This window comes from Dipodomys spectabilis, unplaced genomic scaffold, assembly GCF_019054845.1.
Source record: "Dipodomys spectabilis isolate Male_0828 unplaced genomic scaffold, ASM1905484v1 ptg000242l, whole genome shotgun sequence".
NCBI lineage: Eukaryota > Metazoa > Chordata > Mammalia > Rodentia > Heteromyidae > Dipodomys > Dipodomys spectabilis.
The window spans coordinates 1,825,905-1,850,393 of record NW_024870919.1 but is presented as its reverse complement, the minus strand read 5'-3'; the positions used below and the strand labels follow the sequence as shown (position 1 = coordinate 1,850,393).

At 34.4% G+C, this 24,489-nt stretch overlaps 1 pseudogene; it reads left to right on the top strand.

The window, feature by feature from the left end:
- The first annotated feature begins 210 nt into the window (after window positions 1–210).
- Window positions 211–310, top strand: LOC122124743 (annotated as a pseudogene).
- Window positions 311–24,489: the final 24,179 nt, after the last annotated feature.

Below are 24,489 nucleotides of genomic sequence, written 5' to 3'. Positions count from 1 at the left end.
AAAGGACTTAAAGTAGTCATTGACAAAAAAATTGCAAATGTGAGCAATCAACTGAACAACATTTTTTTTCAACTATTCACAGAATTTTAGGGAAATAAGATTAATAGCATTTTTAGGAACAATAAAGTTTCCTTGTTACAAATAGGCACCTAAGCATATAAGCCTGTATAAATATTTCATCATTAACTACTAAAATTTACAGGATACTACATTCTTCAGCAGCTTGTATACCAAAATTACAACAATACAGAGATTAACATGGCACTTGTACAAGGATGATATGAAAATTTGTGAAGTATTCAAAATTTTTCATTCTTCAGATGCAAGAAATGAAAAACAGCTATTAAAAAGTTGATTACACAATTACAAGTGAAACAATACACCTAATTAATATAATTAAAAGTTACTTTGACATCAGTGTATTAAATTTTCAACTTAGAAAGGCCTTTACATAGCATAACCTTTACACAACTTTTGATATTAGACAACATTGTCGTTTTATCCCAAAGAAATATAATACTAAAAGGACCTAGGGGGAAAAAAAAGGAATCTTAAACTATTTCTGTATGGAATGCAATCTGAAAGGACACATTAATGAACCTATATGTTATAAAACAATGTAGAATTCAATGTATTATATCTAGGAGAGAATAAAATAGATTATGGACACTATACAAACATAGAATATAGAATATTTTAAAATATACTTTTTCAGACAAACAACGGAAATATCTTTAGTTTCTATACTACTCATTTCAACAGATAAGTTAAAATTATTTCCGATTAACAAAATCACAAACTCTGCATAAATCATTATAGATGTATACAAAAACTCTTGAATACCTTTTGACATCAAAAGCAGACAATTCACTTTGAAGAACTCCACAGAATCCGTGAATTGTTACTATAAGATATTGTTGTTATTTGGATTGTGAAAATATGTTGTATTGACAAAAAGGAATTAATGACATTTTTGAAATTTAAGAAAATTAACCGAATCATTAGGATTTAGGAGAACAATTTGTACAGCCTTCCACAACTTCAAAGAGGTAGTGATACATACTTATCCTTTTGGTAATATCAAATGCAGTTTCCTCCAGGTGGTTCTTCAGACCTGGTTTGACATATTGGTTCAACAGTTCCAGTGTATTTTTGCTATCTCAATTACCAGCAGCAAGATGCAAGGGGGTCAAGAAGCCTTTAGTTTGGGCATTGGTATCTGCATCATGAAGAAGAAAGAAGCCACTCTGGTATTATTACACGTACATGCACTGTGCAGGGGTGTCCAGTCATCTACAGTTATTGCATGTGCCCCTGAGCCACCAACTCACGGACAATGTATAAGTGTCCACTGTAGGCTTCCCGATGAAGAGGGGTATACTCATCATCATCCCTAGTATTCACATGAGTAGCCTTTTTGGAAAGTATTCTCTGCACTGTAGTAAGCTGGTTATTTTCAGCAGCCCAAAGAAGAAATTTGCTTGGATCCTTCTCCATTTTTTTTCTTGCAATTTTTACCATTCCTCACATTTTCATCTTGTTCCTCATCTTCATCAGAATTGCCTAACCAGATACATTGAGTACCAGTGGAAATGAGGTGTCCATGTATTTCCCTAATAGTTCATGTTGGTTGACCTGGTCAGAAATATCTGGTGAATTCTCTGCATATGTTTTTTCACCATGATTTATTTTCTTTTTCAATTTTTACTATTAGAAATTATTCTAACTGGAGATTAGGGAATAAATGGAGAGCAGAGGAAAGATGTTCCTCCATATTCAAAGGTACAGACTGAAAATGAGGACCAGTGGTGTCTTCATGTGCAACTTATTCTAGGAATGAGAAAATGTGAAATAATGCCTCCTATATAAATGATTTGGGAAATGGCAGTGCAGAAAGTGAAATGATGCAACCCAAAATATAAAACAATATAAATTAGGATAATTATGGAGCAATCATATTATCTATGAGAGCCATGAAAGACAGAGATGAGCTATCCACAAAATCCATGCCTCTGATCAATTTATAGAACAAGCAGAAATTTTTTTTAAAAAAAGGTGGAAATAGAATTTATGTATTTACTTGAAATTAGTAAAAACTTTTTAATAGCCTACATAAGAATCTAAATCCTTGATAGCACTAGTAACAGATCTGACTGAAATCAGTTGAATCACACTTTTCCTCTACAATGAAGGAATAGGTACAGGCTAGGAAAGCAGCTAGAAAAGGCAGGCTGATTGTATCTGTGAGAAAACTTTGTGGAAACTGGTATTGAGGATTACTTACTGGTGACCCACTTGCACTGGAAGCATGATTCTGACCTCTTGCTTGCTGATTCTGAACTATTGCTTTGATCATTATATTCTCCAAAAAGAAAAAGTCAGAATTGATAACAATGGACTACTAATACATTTTGACTTTTCATTAAGCATATTCAATCATCAAAATCACACGAAGACAATAGACAGGCCTATTTTTTTTAGATGAAAGCAAGTGTCTTTAAAAAAACAAGGAATTTAAGTAGTCTTCCAAAGGACTTCCATTTTACTTACTGCATTATACATTTTTCCTAATGTTGAGTAACAATAAATAATGGATCTATTAGAAAGCTCTTAAAGCTCGTCTGTTCAATACTGAGTTCTCTTACACTATATTATAGTATTTTTTTGTATGGTCTTAGGAAGAAATTTACTTTACTAACTTGAATTTGTGACAGGACAATATCATGACTGTACATCTTTCTTCTATACTCTCAGTTTTACATTATTATCTAAATATGTGCATTAAATAAGTATAGAGGAAAAAGTAGAAGCCACACTGGTGGATCATGGCTTTAATCCTAGCTAATCAGAAAGAAGAAATCTGAGAATTGTGGTTTGAAACCAGACCAAGAAAAAAAAGTCCATTAGATCTTGCTTTGAAAGTAACCAGCAAAAGCTAGAAATGGATCTATGGAGCTAGAAATGGAGCTATGGTACAAGCAGTGAAATGTTAGCCTTGAGAAAACTAAAACAAAAAAATGACAAATTCTGAGACAGAGCCAGGCCCTGACTTCAAGCTCTAGTATTAGCATCAAACTAATTAATTAATTAATCAATTAAAAATAAATTAAGTGGTCACATGTGGAGAAAATGCTCAGGGATATCACCCAGGCTCTTATTTCAAAAACTACAATCTACCGAAAAAATCTATTTAAATAATACCTGTGTAAATAGAGTATTTTCATCACCCAAATACACATCCATGCTCAGTTATTTTTGCAAGGTAACTCTGTTATGTCTGGAGTACCACATAACATTATCACTTAAGTAGAAAGCATTGAAACATGGGTTCACTCTATCTCTTTAATGGATTTTTCTCCCCACAAATACTCAAATCTTACAATTATTCAAATTCTTTGAAGTCATAGCTTTTTTCTTTAACATCCATAATATTAAAGTTTGAATTTAGTGTCTTGTGTCTCCTAAATGGGTGTTCTTACCAGTTTGTCATGCCCCCAGCCCTAAATTATCCAGATTAATTTTCAGATAAAATCTGGCTTCCTACTTGTGTATGACCATGGGCTCAGTCCACTTGATGTTATTCTTCCTGGAATTTAGAATAACAGGTGTCTGGCATTGTGTACAGATCTTTATGTCCAGTCTGGGCTTTAACCACTATCCTCACAACAGTAGACTCCCATATAGTCAGGTTTTTCATAAGCTTATCATAGCTGATTTTTTAAATAAATCTTTGCATTTCCTGCAGGTTCTTGAGTACTGAATTAATTTGTGTTTTCTTTGGGTTCGTTTGTTTCATTTGAATATATGTATTCAGTGGTTCCTCATTTTTCATTTGGTTTCTTTCACTCAAGTTCTTACCTAAAGTGCTGAGAAACCAATTCTTCTTTCTCAAGATAGTCAAGCTGAACTTTATTTATTCCAAACCAATTTCAGTAATATTTAAACATTTTCATATCTAGGAATGGTACACAAATGCTTATCACTGAGAAGGGTCTTTTTATTTTCACAGCAGTCTTTGGCATTCACAGACTTATCATGAATTATACAAATATAATAAAACTCAGATGCTTGCCAGGAGGAGAAAAACCTATTACTAATTGTTTGACAGAGGCTTCCCTTCTCGTGAATGAAATACGCTGCTTGATGCAGGATTTCACAGAATCATATTGCTAGGGAGAGCCTAAAAAATCAGGTAACACTACGGAGTTGAGGGAGATTACTTGACCTCCTGAATAATTTACTTTTATGTCAAATAAAAGCAGGCTTCCAAAAAGAGAGTAGACTTTAGAGAAACATGATGAGTTGTATGTAAATAGGTGCTTAGCTGACTTTGTTGATTGGTGAACTAATACAGGGAAATAAAGTACAGCACGGTAAAAAAAATAAAGAACTCTGCATTGAAATAATCATTTCTGTGTGTGTGTGCATGCACACATGTGCATATACACACACACGCATGTGCATTGCTCATGCATGCATTATTCATTGCTGAGGCTTGAGAGTGCCTAGACACTATCCCAAAGCTTCTGTGGTCAAGGAGAGTGGTCTACCACTTAAGCCACTACTCCACTTATGGTTTGTTGGAGATAATCACATGTATTGTCATGATTGGACTGGCTTTTAACAGTGGTCTTCAGATCTCAGCCTCCCGAGTAGCTAGCTAAGCTGATTCAGTCTCTGAGTAGCTTGTTAAAATGCTGCCTGTACTCTATGCTTCACTGCTGTTTTATACTTTTCCTGAGGTAATCACAAGTCTAAGTCGTATATGTCTAATTGTTTAAAAATATTTACTGCTTGGCACCAGCGCTCCCAACTGTACTCTTAACTACTTAGGAGGCTTGAGAACAGAACCCAGGCCACATTTTAGTGGACTTCCTTAATCTATAACTGGGTGCAATGGATCATTTCCACCATCTTGCACTATCTACAGACTAAAATTGGAAGGACTGCAGGATCAAGGCCAGCCATGGTAGATAGTGCAACTCTGATGCTTTTGATGATGGGAAGGCTAAAAGGACAGATCAGGTGCATGTTCTTGTGGAAAAGGAACCCCTACCCTAAAATTAACAAGTGATATGATGCCTGCCTAGCAAGAACAATACACCAAGTTGAAATCCCCACCAAAATAAGTATATACCTTAACATCCAAAAACATAGTAGAATCTGTTCTTTGCTCTAATATAATCTTTATCTGATTATCATATGATGTGGCAGAATAGTTTCTTCGTTAAACTTATGATATATTTAAAAGGACCTAGAAAATTCTTCCTCACTTCTTAAGTGCAAACGAATGGCAAATTGCCTCATTTCTTACATATTTGACTACCACTAAAAATTCGTCTAATGATTATTATAGTAATATATTCTGATTTATTACTTTACTGTGTAACAGTTTTTAAACATTTTGCTTCTCTGTTGAAGTTTAAGTATTTAAATTGCATCATCAAAATATATTCCTTGTGTACTTGGGGCAGTTCTTTACTAAGTTTTTAACCAATGGCTTCTAAGAATTTTTGTTATTGTTAAAATATTGTACAGAGGGGTTACAATTACATGGGCAAGACAATGAGTACATTTCTTATCAAGCATTGTTGCCTCCTCCTTTGTTTCCACTTCCCATCTGTCCCCATCCCCTCCTCTCCCCCCCAACTCAAGCCTCCGCCCCTCCACAGCCAAAGTTGTAAAGTTTGTTTTTCGACATAACCTCTTGTACATCTCATTGTTGCAATGGGCCCACCTGTATCCCTATTTAAATTATTTGTTTTTTCTTTTCCCCTCCAAAAATTATACCAACAGCAAATACAGTGAAAGCAGGGGTTATACCGTGGGGGAGGGACATATAAAACAACAAAGAAATAATGTCATAAATATGTTGGAAATAATCGCATGAAAGAAAAAAAATTTGAATACTTATCTTGAGGTTCATTTCACCTAACATCAACTTATCTGACTTTTCCTACTTGACTCAGACAAATACTAGTTATTGCAAATAAGGGAAACCATGGAACCTATGTTTCTTTGGGCCTGGCTTAATTAACTCAATATAATTTTTTCAAGTGTTTCCATTTCCTAAAAAATGGGGCAATGTCATTTTTTCTGATAGAGGCAGAGCATTCCATCTAAGAATTTTTAATTGGTATATTCTTTGGTTTATTTTTAATTTCAATTTAATTTTATTGTAAAGGTAATTTACTTAGGGGTTACATTTTCATAAGTAAGATAATGAGTACATTCCTTATGGAAGGAACATTGTTATCTCCTCCATCGATTTTTTTTGTACACTCATACAACTATTGATGCTTTTGCAATTGCTATTGATCAATGGGTACTTTTTCTTTCTTTGTTCATGCATTTTTATTATAAAATTGATATACAGAAGGTTTACATTTACTTGTCACCTAAAGAGTACACTTCATTTTATTTTCTAAATTTCAAATTTTGAACTTAATTACTTATTTTCTTTTGTTTCATTAGGGTAATTCTTTTTTCAGAGCTGTAGGATTTGTTAATTTAATTGCATGATTTTCACACATGTAAATTAATCAGACACATATATTTTGCTTTTAAAATATTTAACATGTGAATAGATAAAATTATTTTCTTAATTTTATATGGTTGGTGAATTTAAATAAATTTATTTTCTTATAGTTCTAAACATATTTTTCCAGGTAACAAATACTAACTGTATTTTTCAAGAAACACATACTTTATTAAGAAAGGCTTCATTACCTGGTCACTTTTTGAAAATTTACTTTCTTGTACTTGAATTAAAAAAGTTTGAGCTGGGCATGGTGATTTGTGGCTTCATTTTCTACCTATAGGAGGAACTGCAAATAGGTTTGTAATTCAGGAGAGCCTGGGAAACTATGAGACCTTATTCTAAAAATATCCATAGTGAAATGATTAGAGATATAGCCATCAATAGCAAGATATGGAGCACGCACCTGGATATCATATTCTAAATCTTGAGTTAAAACACCAGTAACCTCAATCTTTTGTCAAAATAAAACGATACATGTTTCAAAATGTTTATTACTTAAAACATGTTTGCAAAGGTTCTCATGTGTTCTATTTCTTAATTTTCAATTTACTTAATCTATAAGAATCCAAGTGTATTGTCTTTTATTTCTCCTAAACTTTTAAATAGTATGAGCAATATTATTATTTCATATATTAACCTTCTTTTAGTATTTGTGATAAATTCCTCGGTTTAATATAATAATATCAATATTCTAAATGTGTGTACGTGGTGTGTGTGTGTGTGTGTGGTTGTGTGTGTGTGTGTGTGTGTGTGTGTGTGTGTGTGTGCTTTGCGTGTACTTTGTAATGTTGGGGGGGTCAGATCCATGGTTTCACATATGCTAGGCCAAGGTTTTTCCACTGCACTATACTGTCTAGTTGTAATGTAGTGTTTTAAATTATGACTTTTAAATTTTCATTACTAGTGATTTTTCAAAATTATATATGATAAAATGTGATCCATATTCTATCCATGTTAGCAAATTTTACTGTTATTTAGAATATTTCTACTGCCTTTCCACTTTCAAACCCTTGTGTTTGTTATTGATAAAGGTTTTACTTTGCTTCTTTTCTCTCTTCATTTTGCCATTAGACTTACTCATTCTTTCTCTTATTTCTTTGGAAAATAATTATCATATTCCTATTACAATTTCTTTACATTGTAAGAGGTCTATACAATGCTTTATTTTCTATTTTATTTTTCCAATCTTCTCTGACTCTCAGCCCACACTATTAGGTGGATTAAAAAGAAACTTGTTTCAGGACAGTTGATTATTTTCCTGCTTCTCTTCTCTGTCGTCTTTCTGTCTTTTGAAACAAAATACTAATGGCATACAGCTCCTATATGGTCCATCATTCTGTCCCTTTTCACTTTCCTCTGTAGTACAGCTCTCAAGTCGTTATCATTCAGGTGTATTATGCTGTAGTGTTATCTAAATTTTAACTCATTCCTAAATTAATTTTAGTGGCTTCAAGCATTCTCTAAAGACATTTTTCTATATATAATCTCTGGGGCCTTGTGTTTTCACAAGGTGCAAAATATGAGTGACTACCAAACATCTAGATAACTGTGTTATTGGATATTGGTCCACCTGCTCAATAAACTCACATGTAAGTTCAAGGAATACAGATCCTTCAGTACAATCTTGTAAAATGGTGTAGCTTGAGACCTCATACTAGATTTGAATCTTATTACCATGTTTAGTAGTGAGGACAAAATAGCTCTACTATAAGAACAGACACCCAGAAGAATGTAACAGATTTATTAAAAATAAATTCTTAGTTTTGTGGTCAAAAGATTTTTAAAGGATGCCATGAACTTTATCAAATAAAAATAGAATTTTAAATAGGTGTATTGGCACTATTGCTTCTCTAGATTTAAAGAATGATCTTGGACTACTACCTTAAACATTATACAAAAATTTAAAATAAAAAATGATTATCAAACTAAATGTGAGATATAAAAACTGATAATATGTAAATGTAAAAATTCATGGCATTGGATCAGTAAAGGTTTCTAAACATTTGAAATGGAAAACATTAGTGGCTAAAGAAAAGCAAGAATAAATGGGTTAATATCAACTGATGACCATTCATAATTCTATGAAAAAAGTGAAAACATATCCAACGGATAGAGGGCACATATTTGTTAATGCTACAATGTTAATTCAACATTGATCCTGAGTCTTAAGTACTTTTATATCTTCTAATTACATATAAATTTTTTCCTAAACAGGTTATTTCTTTAAAGAACATATGTAAATTAATGGTCAATAAGAAGAGCAAATGAATTAAACTCCTCTTTAGTATCTAAGAAAAAATAAAAATAAAACTCATTTCTATGACCATAATATAAAAAGATGACAGAAAATATAGTAATGCATTTGCGGAGAAATTGATATACTCTAGATAGCAGAATGATTTGTATAATACTGCAATCAATTTTGCAAGCAAGTTTTCAAGTCTTCCAAAGGTCAAAGAGAATTGTATATGATCCAGCCATTACACTTCTATGTATTAGTAAAGAGAAGTAAAAATCTTATTTGGACAGGGAATGTAGTTCATTGACAGTGCACTTGAATAATATGTGTGAGAATCTGGAAATAATCCCCAAAACAAATTTTGAAAAGACACACTATAAAGGATATATGGAGGACAAATTCCTGTAACTTAATTTTGTATGTATTTTAATGTCTGTTCTAAAATTTACAGCATTTCTTATTTTATTTTATTTTTATTATTGTGAACATACTATAGAGAGGGGTTACAATTACATGGGCAAGATAATGAGTACATTTCCTATCAAGCATTGAAGCATCCTCCTGTTTTTACCCTTCACATCCCTTCCCAGCCTCCCCCCACACCCCACCCAATCCTTCCCCCCTCACCAAAGTTGTAAAGTTCGTTTTCGACTTGACAACTTGTACTTCTCATTGCTGCAACGGGTCCACCTGTATCCTTATTTAAACGACTCGTTTTTCCCCTTCCCCTCCACAAATTATACCGACATCAAATACAGTGAAAGCAGGGGTTATACTGTGGGGGAGGGACATACAAAGCAACAATCTTATAAATGCGTTACAAACAAATGCATGAAAAAAAGATTTAATACATATCTTAGGGTTCAATAAAATTACAGCATTTCTATTTGAAGAAATGCAAGTTTGTGAAAATTAGGCTTGGAAAACCTCTGATTGTACCATTCACTTCCAAAGCACTAAAATGTATACAATAAAAGGAGATAAATATATTACATGTGAATTTCATGTCAGCAAATATATATATATATATATATATATATATATATATAGTTAAAAATAATTCACACAAATTGCAGAATACCTAAAAAGATGTTTTGGTTGTTGGCTAAAAATTCTTTGTAAATTACAGTTTTTAAAACTAAGATGTGATTCTGTTTATTTTGTTTATTTTGGTATTTTTTTTGAGTTTATACAGAGATAACTCAATCAAAAAGTGTATGTGATGACTGGAATATCTAGGAATTATGCATCACTTATAAGTAATTGATAACATTTTCTGGAAGAAACTTTTAGCAAATGACAAAAGACTTAAATCTATGCATGTACATTTTACGAAAGCCATGTTACTTGCTCAATCCAATTGCTTTCCTCTTCTTTGCTAGAAAAAAGTATTCTCAAGATAAGAGCCAATAGCAGTGAAAAGAAACAAAATACACAATCATCTTGATTTATTTGTGAAAATAACAAATGAAATAAAACAATTCCACTTAAGGAACTCCAATATTAGTATCTATGAAGATGTTCCTGAATGCCAAGATCCATTGAATTTTTGGAATTTTAATTTCTACTAACATATGAAAACTCGAACAAGAAAACAAATATAGTCTTAGAGCAAAACAGCCTTGGAATAATTTTCTTAATTGTTTTGAAATTACAAAAGAATTGATACCAATAAAATGATCCTTTCCTATGGAAATATTTTAAAATGTTTATCTCTTATTATAATTCAAATAACAAACAAGAGAAATTTTATATAATCATTGCAAATATCATTTTATTACTATCATAAAATAGAATAAATGACAAGACCCAATATATTATCATTATTTTTAATTCCTAAACATTACCTAAATATCTTAAGCAATCTAAATAGTCATGTCTATAACATAGAGGTAAATATTCTATACTTTTTTTTTTTAATAGAAGATTTTTTTTATTGTGAAAATACTGTACAGAGTGGTTACAATTAAATAGGGATACAGGTGGACCCATTGCAACAATGAGATGTACAAGTCGTTATGTCGAAAACGAACTTTATTCTATAATTGTTACTTAACATTTTGCAGGGGCATATATTCATGTTTCTTTTTTTTAATGTGAAAATACCGTACATAGGGGTTAAAATTACATGGGCGAGATAATGAGTACATTTCTTATCAAGCACTTTTGCCTCCTCCTTTGTTTCCCCTTCCCATCCCTTTCCATACAACCCCCGCCCCCCATCCAGTCTTCCCCCGATGTAGGCTAAAGAAGCATTCTAAGAAATGTTCACAGCAGTTAAAAGATGTTTTTATGAAATTAATGTGATATATGCTGTTGTTATTGTTCTTGTTCTTTTTGTTCTCATTGTTGTTTGCAAGGTTTGGGCATTGTCCCTAAGCCTTTTTATGCTCAAAGGCAGCACTCTACAACTTGAGGCACAGCGCTAACTCCTGTTTTTAGTGGTCAATTGGAGATAAGAATCTAACAAGTACTTTTAAGACTGGGATAGTTTTGAACACAATTCTAAGATCTCATTACCCAGAATAGTTCGAATTATAGGCGTGAGTCAATGGCACTTGGTTTGATGTATTTTTTAAATTTTAATTATGTTTTAAGATTTTTGTTTCACTATAATGTACATCTTTCTACACATAAATTTAGGTATATGTATATATTTCTGGTGAAAAATAATCTCTAAAAATGTATGCCTTTCTACATACAATATATATGTATATGTGTGTGTGTGTGTGTATGTGTGTGTGTGTGTGTGTGTGTGTGTGTGTGTATACATATATATATTTCTGAAGACAGACTCCCTCTAAAATTTTATGCTAATATTTTTTAACTTTTTCATTCAAAGATATACACTCTATTTTCCGAAAGTTTCTTAGAATAAAATAACTAATATTTCAATAGAATGTAGAGTTTATTACGTTCAGAGGAAGTTCAGATATACACATGATATTTTAGTAAAATTTGCAGTATGTTACTTGAAATAATTCTGTTCAAACTCATAAATACTTGTGTGTGGTGGTGGGGAGAGAGGAAGTTAATTCATACTGGTTAGGAATTTGCAATACTTCAAAAATCTATTCCATAATTTGTTATAAGCACATAGTCAAGCTACCTGATATGCTTTAGTTTTTTTTGTTTATTTGTTCAAAATTTTAATATGGATGCATGCACAGTGGTAATATTAAAATTATTAATCAAAAAACAAATAATCGCAAAATCATAGATACATATCAGACTTTCAATAGTTAGCACTTTTGATGTTAATAATAATTTTGATGGATACGATGATGACCGCAGTGTACCCTGATAATGTCATTGTTGGGATTGAAAAGGAAAAAAACCTTTACACATTTTTACAGCTAGATTTCCCACATTGAATACATAGTAATAAACAGCGTTGGATTACATACAATAAGAATAACAAGAGGAGAGTTTCAATATCAATAAATACATTCACATAAACAGGCAGAGACCGTAAAAACCCTAATTCCTGCAGTCTCTCTAATGTATACTCACTTTTCTTGATGGTACTATTTTCTTATAAATAAAATCGTTTATTTCCACATTTTGATGGACTAAAGTGTAGTTTTCAACTTAGTGGGATTAGTTCAAATAACATTCTCATATAGATGTTATTCAGTAATCAATGTTTTCAAATGATATATTGATTATGTTCTGCAATACAGCTGTAAAGACATGACACAATTTACATAATACCACTTTCATATCTGTAGTTACCTAGAAAGGACATAGGTCTTAGAGCCAGGAGGTAAAACTTATTTTTATTTCTACATGAAACAATTTGTGACTTTATACCAACAAACTGAATTTGACTCTTTCCTTATTTGTAAGGTAAAGTGGAAAATGTAAGGTCTCTTCACTTTTCTTTATTCTTGCTCTAGAAGTCAACAAATATATTCTTCATTATTTCTGTTAGATTACATTGATTTACACATGAGAAATGTAAGGCCAACAATCAATGTAGTGAGTAAATAATGATACTAGAATATGTGTCTGAGCTCTTCACTCTGTGTGCTTACAAAGAGAGTAATTTGGTGATAGAGAGGACCAATATGAAAAGACTATGGGGGAAAAACGTACTTTCGAAATGGTTGTTTTAGGACTAGGTGACAGTGATGAGTAAATGAAACAGGCTGGTGTTAGGGGCATAAAAAGAAGTACAGAGAAATCATATTGTGTAAGTCGTTATGTCGAAAACGAACTTTACAACTTTGGTGGGGGGGGAGGATTGGGGGTGGGGTGGGGGGGATGGGAAGGGATAGGAAGGGGAAACAAAGGAGGAGGCTAAAATGCTTCATAAGAAATGTGCTCATTATCTTGCCCATGTAATTGTAACCTCTCTGTACAGTATTTTCACAATTAAAGAAAGTCATAAAAGCTCCAAAAAAAAGAAATCATATTAGCGATAAAAACTGAGTAAACCTTGATCATTCATCTTATCTAATAGGAGGGAGTAAGAAGGGTAAGAAGAAATATAAAAGGCTTCCATATGTTTGGCTTGTAACTCTGTTAGTGATGTTCTTAGTGATAAGAACCACAGGTGGAAATAATGGATTTAGGGGGAAAATATCTGATAGTTCTAAAGTTTATATTAAACAGATGCAAATATAGGTCTGTTTAGACATCATCAAAATATCCACGATCATTAATAAGAAAAAAGAATAATAAAATTGGGGGCATTATTGGAGGGAAGAGGAAAAGGAAAGTTCTGACAGAAGTGGGAGCAATGTGAGTACCAGTGTGGATAAGATTGGAAGATAGAGATACATAAGGAAACAAAAAAGTAGTAAACAGACATTGACAGAATTAAAGGAAGGAAAGAATTTGCAGGAAGATCTTGAAGGAAATATGCTATTTGGATTTGAAAAGTAAAAAGAAATAGACAAGTTCAATAAAAAAAGTGTTTTGGTGAAAGTCATCTTGATAAAATTTTGAGATATGAATGTGAATCCATAAAATTCTGGATCCATGAATTCAACAGAACCTGTTGATTATAAATGTTGTGAACAAATGCTTTTATCCGAACCTTAGAAGAATTATACAGATATAACTGTCATGAACTTTACTTAGAGGTATTCTGTGAATGTTTTTTGAAGACTTATTTAGCCAGGAGTTTATAGATTGAACTACAGCACAAACCAGCCTAATTTGTCCTACAGTTCCAACGAGTGGCCCATGTATCCACATCAGTTTGAAATTTTATTGAAATATCTTTACATATGTTTGGATATCTTATCAGCCTATTCATTATAAATGTAGGAAAAGAAACACCAAGTATTAGGTTGGACATACAGCTTTACTGATGTGACTGAAGACTCCTGGAATTGATTCTTCTTTAGAATAGAAAATGCTTCAGTAGGCATTGACACATCATAACTGTCATATACTCTATTTAAATCTAGTTCTTGTTAGGGATATCTCCATGCTGAAATAACCATGTCAATCAACCTGCCAGAAATTCTTATATGTAGGAAGTTATCTTATAAACTTCAAACTTTATTGAAGGAAGAATTCAGACATTACCTTCACCAGTAAGATTAAATGCATAGAAAGATATGACATTTTGCTTTAATGCCTTTCTTTCATTTTCTCATACGCATTTGCAAGTAGTGAAGGATTCTGATGTAACAATAATACAATTGTGACTAGTACTAACACAACATCTAGGATCTAGTGTTAATTCGATACTTTCTAATTAGCTCCAGATTTTGTGAATTTTTATATTTCTCCTGTGAAAACTAATGAGCTCCAAGAAAATGTCCCTAAGGAGCCTTTCAATTCTAATATCACTTTTTGTCTCAAAATTCTTTAAATTCTACATCCTCTAATATGGGCATAGTCTTATACTGTGGAACTTTTCTACTGAGAGAGTGAGTACTACCCTATTGTTTAACATGGACAAAGTACCTTCATACATAGACTGGGCATGTGCAACAAGAAGTGGTAGTTGAACAATGTTCTTAGCAGTTTGTACAGATGAAATGGAAATAGAGCAACTCAGAACTCAAAAGGAATGTGCAAAAAAGACAACGGCACAACGTAGAATGTGCCAAGGAAATGCTGAAGTGTAATTTCAAATTATGAGCTCGGGTGTCAGGGTGTGTTCAAAGTACAGCTTCAGACAATGTAGTTGGATATCTTGGGGGGGGGCGGAATCTGCTTTAAACTATGCTGAGATAATTGTACATGTAGAAGCTCCTGACTCTGACTATAATCAGCCACAACATCATCAACTTAGGGACTATTTTCCAAATTCAAATTGAGAAAAGAGGGCAAAACACAGTTAGTGTTCAGGGTGAAGTAATGGACATCACATAACTTTTCTTGTAAGTCTTCATTTATTTTGGAGCATTAAAGTAGGAAAAAGCCAAGCAAATATTTTCAAGAATCTAAATTGAATGGGAGGCATGATATTGTTCTCTTTTTAACTTGGAAGTTAATGATTATATCTTTTTTTTACTCTAACTTGAGAAAATGATATGCTGTCGTTTATTTTCTTCTCTTCCATTCTTTTGCCCTTCCACTTACATACTTTTTATTTAAACACACATACTTGAAATTGCATTTCTCAATGCTTCAAAATTATCTGAACTAATTACTACTGCTGGCAGCCTTCTATATCTTTCTCAAGGGAATATTTTGTCACTACTATTTTTATCCTATATGATACTGGATATCTTTCTGCCTAATTCAGTGCAAGATATGCATTAGATTCATGCAGATATCTCAACCATTTTACCACCATGAAATCCTATCGTACATAGAAATCATGATTTTAGAATGTCTGGGGAGGTGGCATCTGCCATTTTTGAATGACCCTAAGTAATAGTTACATGCAATCATGTTTTAAACCAATATGTCACTCAGTAAATGAATAATGACAAAATGTGGTGTATATGCAGCGGAATTCTATGCTTCCAATTCCAAATGGAAAGACTTGGAAAAATCCTAGTAAGTAAAATAAACAAGACACAAAGGAAGAGATTCCATAGTTTCTCTCAGTTGTAATATGTAGGAAATATCTAGGATAGTCCTAGCAAATGAGCAGAATGGCTTAATGGATATGTATAAGATGATGCTGAGCAAAATGACCTCCTAGATATGGAAACAGTTGTTTTACTTTGTGGTTGTTGTTTTTAATGTACTATGTGATTTCTTTTTTTTTTTTTTTTTTTTTGCGTTTTCCCCAATGGTTTGTTCCCTGCAGTATTTGATTTCACTATCATGTGTCATTGTATATACATTTATCTTAATTTGGCAAGGGAAGAGGAACAACAAAATTTTGAGACAAAGAACAATGGGCAAACCAACTCAATAGCAATACTCACAAGACAACATGTTGGAAATTTACATTACAACTTGTGAGGGGTATGGGGGTGAAGGAAAACTGTGAGAAAAGTGAGGGAGGGGGTAAAAAGTTCGACATGTTATGTATTCACTACCTTACAATTATTGCAACCTATTCTATATATCCCCTTGACTGTAAAATTAAATTAAAAAATAACCTACATAAAATATAATTTCACTGTATTTGTATAGTAAATATTATTCTGTTATCCCTTTCTCTATCAGAGGGTCATCAACTTGAATGTTATCAAAGTATACAATATTTTCACAATTCACTTGCCATTATTTTGAAGAAAAAATAATTTTAGTATTGTCTTATAGTAAAACAGTAAACAGTTCAATTCTATGGAAACTCCTAACTTTTAAAACTGAATAATTGTTAAGAGAACAGAATATAAGTGTTCTTCAATGTGCCTATGACTATTAAATACTCATTCTAAAATTCTGAACATGTCATACCAGAGACATTTAAAACAGTATCTGTTTGCTTTTTATTTAATTCTGCAATAGATACAGTTTCCAATGGGATGTTATGTATTTAAAAGTCAACAGAAAAAAGAGCCACATTCTGTTAGAAGATAAAACTGTGAACTATGAAATATCTATAATTATAAATTACAGAAGAGTAAACATTTGTTCATCAGAGTAAGGTATTCTGTCTTTCTTTCTTTCTTTCTTCCTTCCTTTCTTTCTTTCTTTCCTTCTTTCTTTCTTTCTTTCTTTCTTTCTTTCTTTCTTTCTTTCTTTCTTTCTTTCTTTCTTTCTTTCTTTCTTTCTTTCTTTCTTTCTTTCTTTCTTTCTTTTTGTTGGTCATGGGGCTTGAACTCTGGGCTTGAGCACAATCCTTTCACTCTTCAGCTCAAGGCAAGTGCTCAACCGCTTGCGCCACAGCACCATTTCTGTTGTTCTAGTGGTTAATTGGAGATAAGAGTCTCACAGGTTTGACTCCGAGGTCTTTGATCCATTTCGAGTTGATTCTGGTGCAGGATGATATATAAGGATATACCTTTAGTTTTCTACAAGTTAACCAATTTTGCCAGCGTCATTTACTGAAGAGGCTGTGTTTTTTCCATTCTATTTTTTAGATATCTTATCAAAGATTAGATGGTTATAGGTCTATAGGTTCATTTCTGGGTTTTCATTTCTATTCCATTGGTCCTGACATCTGTTCTTGTGCCAGTACCAAGCTGTTTTGATTATTATGGCTTTATAGTAGAGTTTGAAATTTGGTATTGATATTCCTCCAAGAGTGTTCTTTCTGTTGAGGAACGTTTTTGTTATTCTGGGTCTTTTATTGTTCCATATGAATTTTTGGATTGCCTCTTCTATTTCCTTGAAGAATGAGGTTGGAATTTTGATAGGTATCGCATTACATTTGTAGATATCCTTGGGAAGTATTGCCATTTTCACGATATTAATCTTTCCAATCCAGGAGCATGGGAGTTATTTCCAATTTCTAAGTTCTGTTTTGATTTCCTTTTTGAAGTTGTTAAAGTTTTCATCATAGAGGTCCTTCACTTCTTTGGTTAAGTTAATTCGTAGTATTTTATTTTTTGTGGGACTATTAAAAATGGAGTTGCTTTCCTAATTTCATCCACACATTTCTCATTGTTGGCATACAGAAAAGCCATTGATTTTTGGGGGTTAATTTTATACCCTGCTACTTTGCCAAAGTTTTGAATCACCTTGAGTAATTTGGGAGTAGAGTCTATGGGATTCTTTAAATACAAGATCAGGTCAACTGCAAAGAGGGAGGGTTTTATTTCTTCTTCCCTATTTGGATCCCCTTTATGTCTCCATCTTGTCTTATTGCTGTAGCTAGGCATTCTAATACTAGGATGAAGAGAAGTGGAGATAGTGGACATCCTTTTCTTGTTCCTGAGTTAAGAGGAAATGGATTTAGTTTTTCACCATTAAATATAATGTTGGCTGTAGTTTTATCATATACGGCCTTTATTTTATTGAGGAATGTTCCATGGATTCCTAATTTTTCCAAAACCTTTATCATAAAGGGGTGTTGGATCTTGTCGAATGCTTTTTCTGCATTTATTGAAATAAATATGTGGTTCTAATACTTGCTCCTGTTGATGTGATGAATAATATTAATTGATTTGCGTATATTGAACCAGCTTTGCATCCCTGAAATGAATCATGTTTGATCGTGGTGTATGATTTTTTGGAAGAATTGTTGAAGTCGATTGGCCAAAATTTTGTTGAGAAGTTTTGCATAAATGTTCATCAAAGAAATGGGTCTATAGTTCTCTTTCTTTGATGAGTCCATGCTTGGTTTTGGGATGAGGGTTGTGATGGCTTCATAGAATGTGTTCGGCAGTGAACTTTCTCCTTCAATTTCACTGAAGAGTTGGAGGAGTATTGGTGTGAGCTCTACATTGAAGGCCTTGTAGAATTCTGCTGTATAACCATGTGCGCCTGGACTTTTCTTTGCTGGGAGGTCTCTTATTGCTGTTTCTATTTCAATGCTTGATATGGACTTGTTAAATGGTTTAACTCATCTTGGTTTAGTTTTGGCATGTCAATATTAGCTAGGGAAAGGTCCATTTCTGTCAAGTTCTCAAACTTATTAGCATATAGGTTTGAGAAGTATTCCCTTATACTGTTTTGAATCTTGATTGTTTTGGTGGTGATGATTCCATTCTCGTCTCTGAGTTTATTTATTTGGGTGTGTTCTCTTCTTTTTCTGATAAGATTTGCTAAGGGTCTGTCAATTTTGTTAATTTTTTGGATGAAGGAACTCTTTGTTTTGTTGATTCTTTCTGTAGTTGTTTTGGATTCTAATTCATTTAATTCTGATTTAATTTTAGTTATTTCTTTCTGTCTACTGGATTGGGGTTTATCTTGTTGCTCTTTTTCAAGGAGGTTCAGATGTCTCAATAAATTGTTGGTTTCAGATATCTCCAATTTGTTGATGTAGGAACTCAGAGCTATAAATTTGCCTCTGAGTACTGCCTTTTCTATGTCGCAGGGGACTTGGTAATTTGTGTGTTCATTTTTGTTGAATAGCATGAACATTTGAATCTCCTTTCTAATCTCTTCCATGACCCAGTCATGATTCAGCAGTGTGTTGTTCAGCCTCCATGTGATATCGGACTTTCTTTGGTGACTTTTGGTGTTGAGTTCTAATTTTATTCCTTTGTGGTCTGAGAGAATGCAAAGTATAACTTCAATGTTTCTGAATTTAGACAAGTTTGCTTTGTGGCCTAGAATGTGGTCTATTTTAGAAAATGTTCCATGTGATGCTGAGAAAAATGAGTATTCTGATGCTGTTGGGTGAAATTTTCTGTTGATTTCAGTTAAATCTAGTTGATCTATGCAGTTGTTTAGGTCTGCGGTTTCTCTGTTGAGTTTTTGCCAAGTTGATCTATCTAGTGGGGAGAGTGGTGTGTTAAAATCCCCAACAATTAATGTCCTTGGATCTATGTGGGATTTGAGGGAAAGTAGTGTTTCTTGGATAAATTTGGGTGCTCCGTTGTTTGGCGAATAGATATTTAGAATTGTAATATCCTCCTGAAGGAGAGATCACTTAGTTTGTATGCAGCAACCTTCTTTATCTCTTCTCAGAAATTTTAATTTGAAGTCTATTTTATCTGATATTAGGATTGCAACTTCCGCATGTTTATGGTGGCCATTTGCTTGGTAGATTTTGTTCCACCTTTAACATTGAAAATGTGTTTGTTTTTACGGGCAAGATGTGACTCTTGAAGGCAGCAGATAGAAGGATCTTGTTTTTAAATCCAACTATACAGTCTATGTCGCTTAATTGGAGAGTTAAATCTGTTAATGTTAAGAGATAGGACTCAGATTTATTTGAGAGTTCCTGCCATGTTATCCACCTTCTTGGGGACGGCAAAAACTGGGTTCTTCCTATGGTTCTTGGATTCCAAGTTTGGGTGTACTTTCTTGGCCTTTATTGTGGTCTTGTTGGTTTTCTATGTGTAGGACGCCTTTAAGAATCTTTTGTAGCGCTGGTTTGGTGGAGAGGTATTGTTTCACTTTTTCTTTTCTATGGAAGGTTTTTATTTGGTCTTCAGTTATGAAGGAGAGTTTAGCTGGGTACAGTATTCTTGGTTGATAGTTATTTCTTTTTAGGGCATGGCATACATCATTCCAGGCTCTTCTTGATTTGATTTTCTCTGCTGAGAAATCTAAGGTGATTGTAATTGGTTTCCCTTTATAGGTGATTAATCTTTTCTCCTTGACAGCTTTAAGGATCTTTTCCTAGGTCTTAATGGATCCAGTGTGGATTATAATGTGATGGTGAGATGGCCTATTCTGGTCTGGTCTATTTGGAGTTCTAAAAGATTCTTGTATTTGAATAGGCCTATCTTTTTGCTTGTTTGAAAAGTTCTCTGCTAGGATCCTGTTATCCTTAGATTAGGCCTTCTGATGGTGTATTCCAAGTGTTGGATAGATCTCTCATATTTCTTGGGCTTGTCTTGGATGGTTGTATGATCTTTCTCTATAATGTCTAGGCTGTCTTCAGTCCTTGAGATTCGATCTTCTGTATGGTCTTACCTTCTTTCAAGAGTATCTACTTTCAGGATGGAATAGGAGAAACCCTAGGTCTCCTTGGAGCAGGCCGAAATTTTCTGAATAGAGACCCAGAAACACAACAAATCAAAGAAAGGTTGGACAAATGGGATTGCATGAACATGCAGAGCTTCTGCATGGCAAAGGACATAGCTAGCAAGATCAATAGAAAGCCCACGAATTGGGAGAAGATCTTCACTAGACATACAACGGACAAGGGTCTCATATCTAAAATACACTTAGAACACAAAAAATTAAATCCCCCAACAACAAATCCTCAAACAAACAAATGCCCAATAAATAAGTGGGCTAATGACTTAAAGAGAAACTTCTCTGAACAAGAAAGAAGGATAGCCAATAGACTCATGAAGAAATGCTCAACATTCCTAGCCATAAAAGATATGCAAATCAAAACAACATTGAGATACCATCTCACCCCTGTTAGAACGGCAAAAATCAAAAACTCTAATAACAACTGATGCTGGAGGGGATGTGGAGAGAAGGGAACCTTACTTCATTGTTGGTGGGAGTGTAAACTTGATCAAACACTTTGGAAAGTAGTAGGGAGGTTCCTCAAAAGACTGCACATAGAGCTCCCCTATGACTCATCAGTCCCACTTTTGGGCATTTACCCAAATCTTTACAAACAAGACCACACTAAAGCTACCAGCATAGTTATGTTTATTGCAGCATTATTTACCATAGCTGAGATCTGGAACCAACCCAGATGCCCCTCAGTACATGAATGGATCAAGAAAATGTGGTATATATACACAATGAAATTCTATGCCTCCATCAGAAAGAATGACATTGCCCCATTTGTTAGGAAATGGAAAGACTTGGAAAAAATTGTATTAATGAAGTAAACCAAGCCCAAAGAAACATAGGTCCCATGATTTCCCTTATTTGCAATATCTAATATATGTATGAGTCAAGCAGAAAAGGTCAGATAAGTTGATATTAGGAAAATGAATCCTAATATATGTATTTTAAGTGTTTTTTCTTTCATGCATTTGTTTCTAATGCAATTATAAGATTATTTCTTTGTTGCTTTGTATGTCCCTCCCCCACAGTATAATCCCTGCTTTCACTGTATTTGATGTTGGTATAATTTGTGGAAGGGAAGGGGAAAAACAAGTCGTTTAAATAAGGATACAGGTGGACCTGTTGCAGCAATAAGAAGTACATGTTGTCATGTCGAAAACGAACTTTACCACTTGGGGGGGGAGAGGTTTTGTGGGGGGGATGGTAAGGGATGTGAAGGGGAAATAAAGGAGGAGGCTCCAATGCTTGATAAGAAATGTACTCACTATCTTGCCCATGTAATTGTGACCCCTCTGTACAGTATTTTCACAATATAAAAATAAAAAATAAAAAAAATAAGCAGTCTCACAGGCTTTTCTGCCCGTGCTGGCTTTGAACCGTTATCCTCAGATCTCAGCCTCCTCATTAACTAGGATTACAGGCATGAGCCACCGGCGCCCAGCTTAAGCTAGTTTTTCTATGACAATCAATGCTAAGTTTTTATGCCATAAAGTCATCCTAGCCCAACAGTTTCCAACTTGTAAGGTACACCATAAAATTCCCTAAATTTACATCATGACTAGCTTATCACTATTGTGAAAATATACGGCATTTCTGCTGTGATGCCCTCCCAAATTTGGAAAGAACAGTACACTAAACATTACTGCATCATTTCCCCACCAGTGGTGTTCTTGAGATTAGAACATTTGCAAATATTATTATTTTATTTTTATTTTACATTTATTTTATTATATGTTATTTGTTGGGTCTTCATCCATCCCACCAAAAATGGACGTGGTCCGAGGCAACATATGTGCGCTGCTAGCCCATTCCCCAGCCTCCCTTAACACAGGAAACAATCAGACACAGCGGGGAGTCAAGTGAATGTAACTTGTTTATTAACACACAGCAAGCACATTTCAAAAGCAAAAAGACCGGGTGGCCTGGGGAGGAAAAAGAACCAACCAATCATTGTAAAGGTCACACCGTATCATGCACCTAAGCTTCCATGAGCTGTTTATGCACTAAATGTAAACAAATCAGGCTCTGCCCACTCAACTCTCTCTCAGCACAATCTTTGCTGCCCACGTGTTCCACAGATTCCCCCTTTTTTGTTTTAATGATATGCCCACCTCCCAGTTAGTTATCCTTTTCCCTCCTCTGGAAAGGTTATTTTAACAGGATTACATTGTTTAGAATAGCATTGGCCATGCAGGGGGTTCAAGGCAAGTCTGGGGGGTGAGATTCTCCAGACAAGGATAGGGAGGGTCCTTGTGCATGATTCCAGAGCCTGTCTCAGATACCTCACAGCCCCACCTAGCACAGTAATAAACATCAGCCCCACTACAAAGGTAGAAATATCTGAAGCAGCTCGATTACTTCTGGGACATATATAAAAGTCCTTATCTCGTAAGGTTGTACTCTTCACAACATGGGAGCAGCTTGGGTATTGGGAGTTCCACACATGCTGCACTGTGCATCCTAGTGGGTCCCCACATTCAGGCCAGTCTACTATCGTCCAGAAAAACAAGGAAATTTAAAACAACCTCTGCAGACATAGCAAAGCAATTCCAGGCACCTGGTGTCTTTTAAGTAAGCCAGTTCCTTGTATGTGCCTTTAAGCGAGCACAGGGGTCAAAATGACCTTTGAGCTTTACTGTCAGCTCCCAACACCCCATCTTTGTTTAAAGAAGTGAACCCACTTGTCTTAGGTTGTGTGGATTTGCCTTGTCTGCCTTACCTATCATTGGGAACTCCTTCAGAGAGAAGCTGAATGCTTGTCTTAGGTTGGTCAGACTGACACCCCCTCTTATCTGTCTCTGGCTGCAGTTCCTCTCGGGGCAAATTCATTCACTTGGAGATTGAACTTATGAACTAGCTGACTAAACTCATAAGAGATAATGCAAAGAAGGCATAGAAAAATCATCAGAAAAAGCATTACCAGGCCAACCAATATCATTAGCAGTCCTTTAACATTTGTCAGGGATGGGATAGCAGTCTTTGCCACTTCAAAGTCCAGACGTGGGGCTTGTTCTAATCCAGCTATTTGCCTGTGGGGTTGAAAAAGATCTAAAGACAAATTATTATGATTAACATTCTGTATTAGTGCCATAGCAGCTGCTGCTGCAGAGGCAGCTAATGAAATAAAGGCCAAAATCATACCAAGTTTTAGACATGTTTACAGGAAGCATATGGATTCAAGTAATGCAGCTATAGAAGCAATTAGGAAAAGAACAATGAGAACAAGTAAAATTAAAATAATTAGCTAAACAAATGCTTCGGCCACCATAGCCACTTTTCTTTCCTTGTTGGTTTGTTTATCCTTGGGCATCCTGTATAGTGAAAATGGGTAAAAACTTAAGGATCCTGGCAGGGATCCAAATGGGATGTGTAGGGCTAGATCTCTGGCAGGAGGTAAGTGTGAATGATGCCCACAAGGAACAAACACTGGGAGAATAGGCTTAAGCAGGTCTCCTTTATTCTTCCTGAAGGTGGCGGGGGGGGGGGGGGAAGGCAGGAGAAGGGGGGGAGTTTTGTAGCCCCAGCTTTCCCAACCTCCTGAGTCCTTCCCTTCCCTGCCAATCACTTCAAGGGGAGTTGATGTAAGGCACTTGTGACAGGCACAGCTTGGTGACAGGCACTGATTGGTTCCCCGGGGTCATGTAGGGAGCATGGACAGCTCATGGCTGTCAAGCTAGGCAGACTTGCCTGTGGGTCACATCTCTATGAGCAGGAAGTGCAGGAAGTGTGCTTCAACTGCTACTCTAGCTGA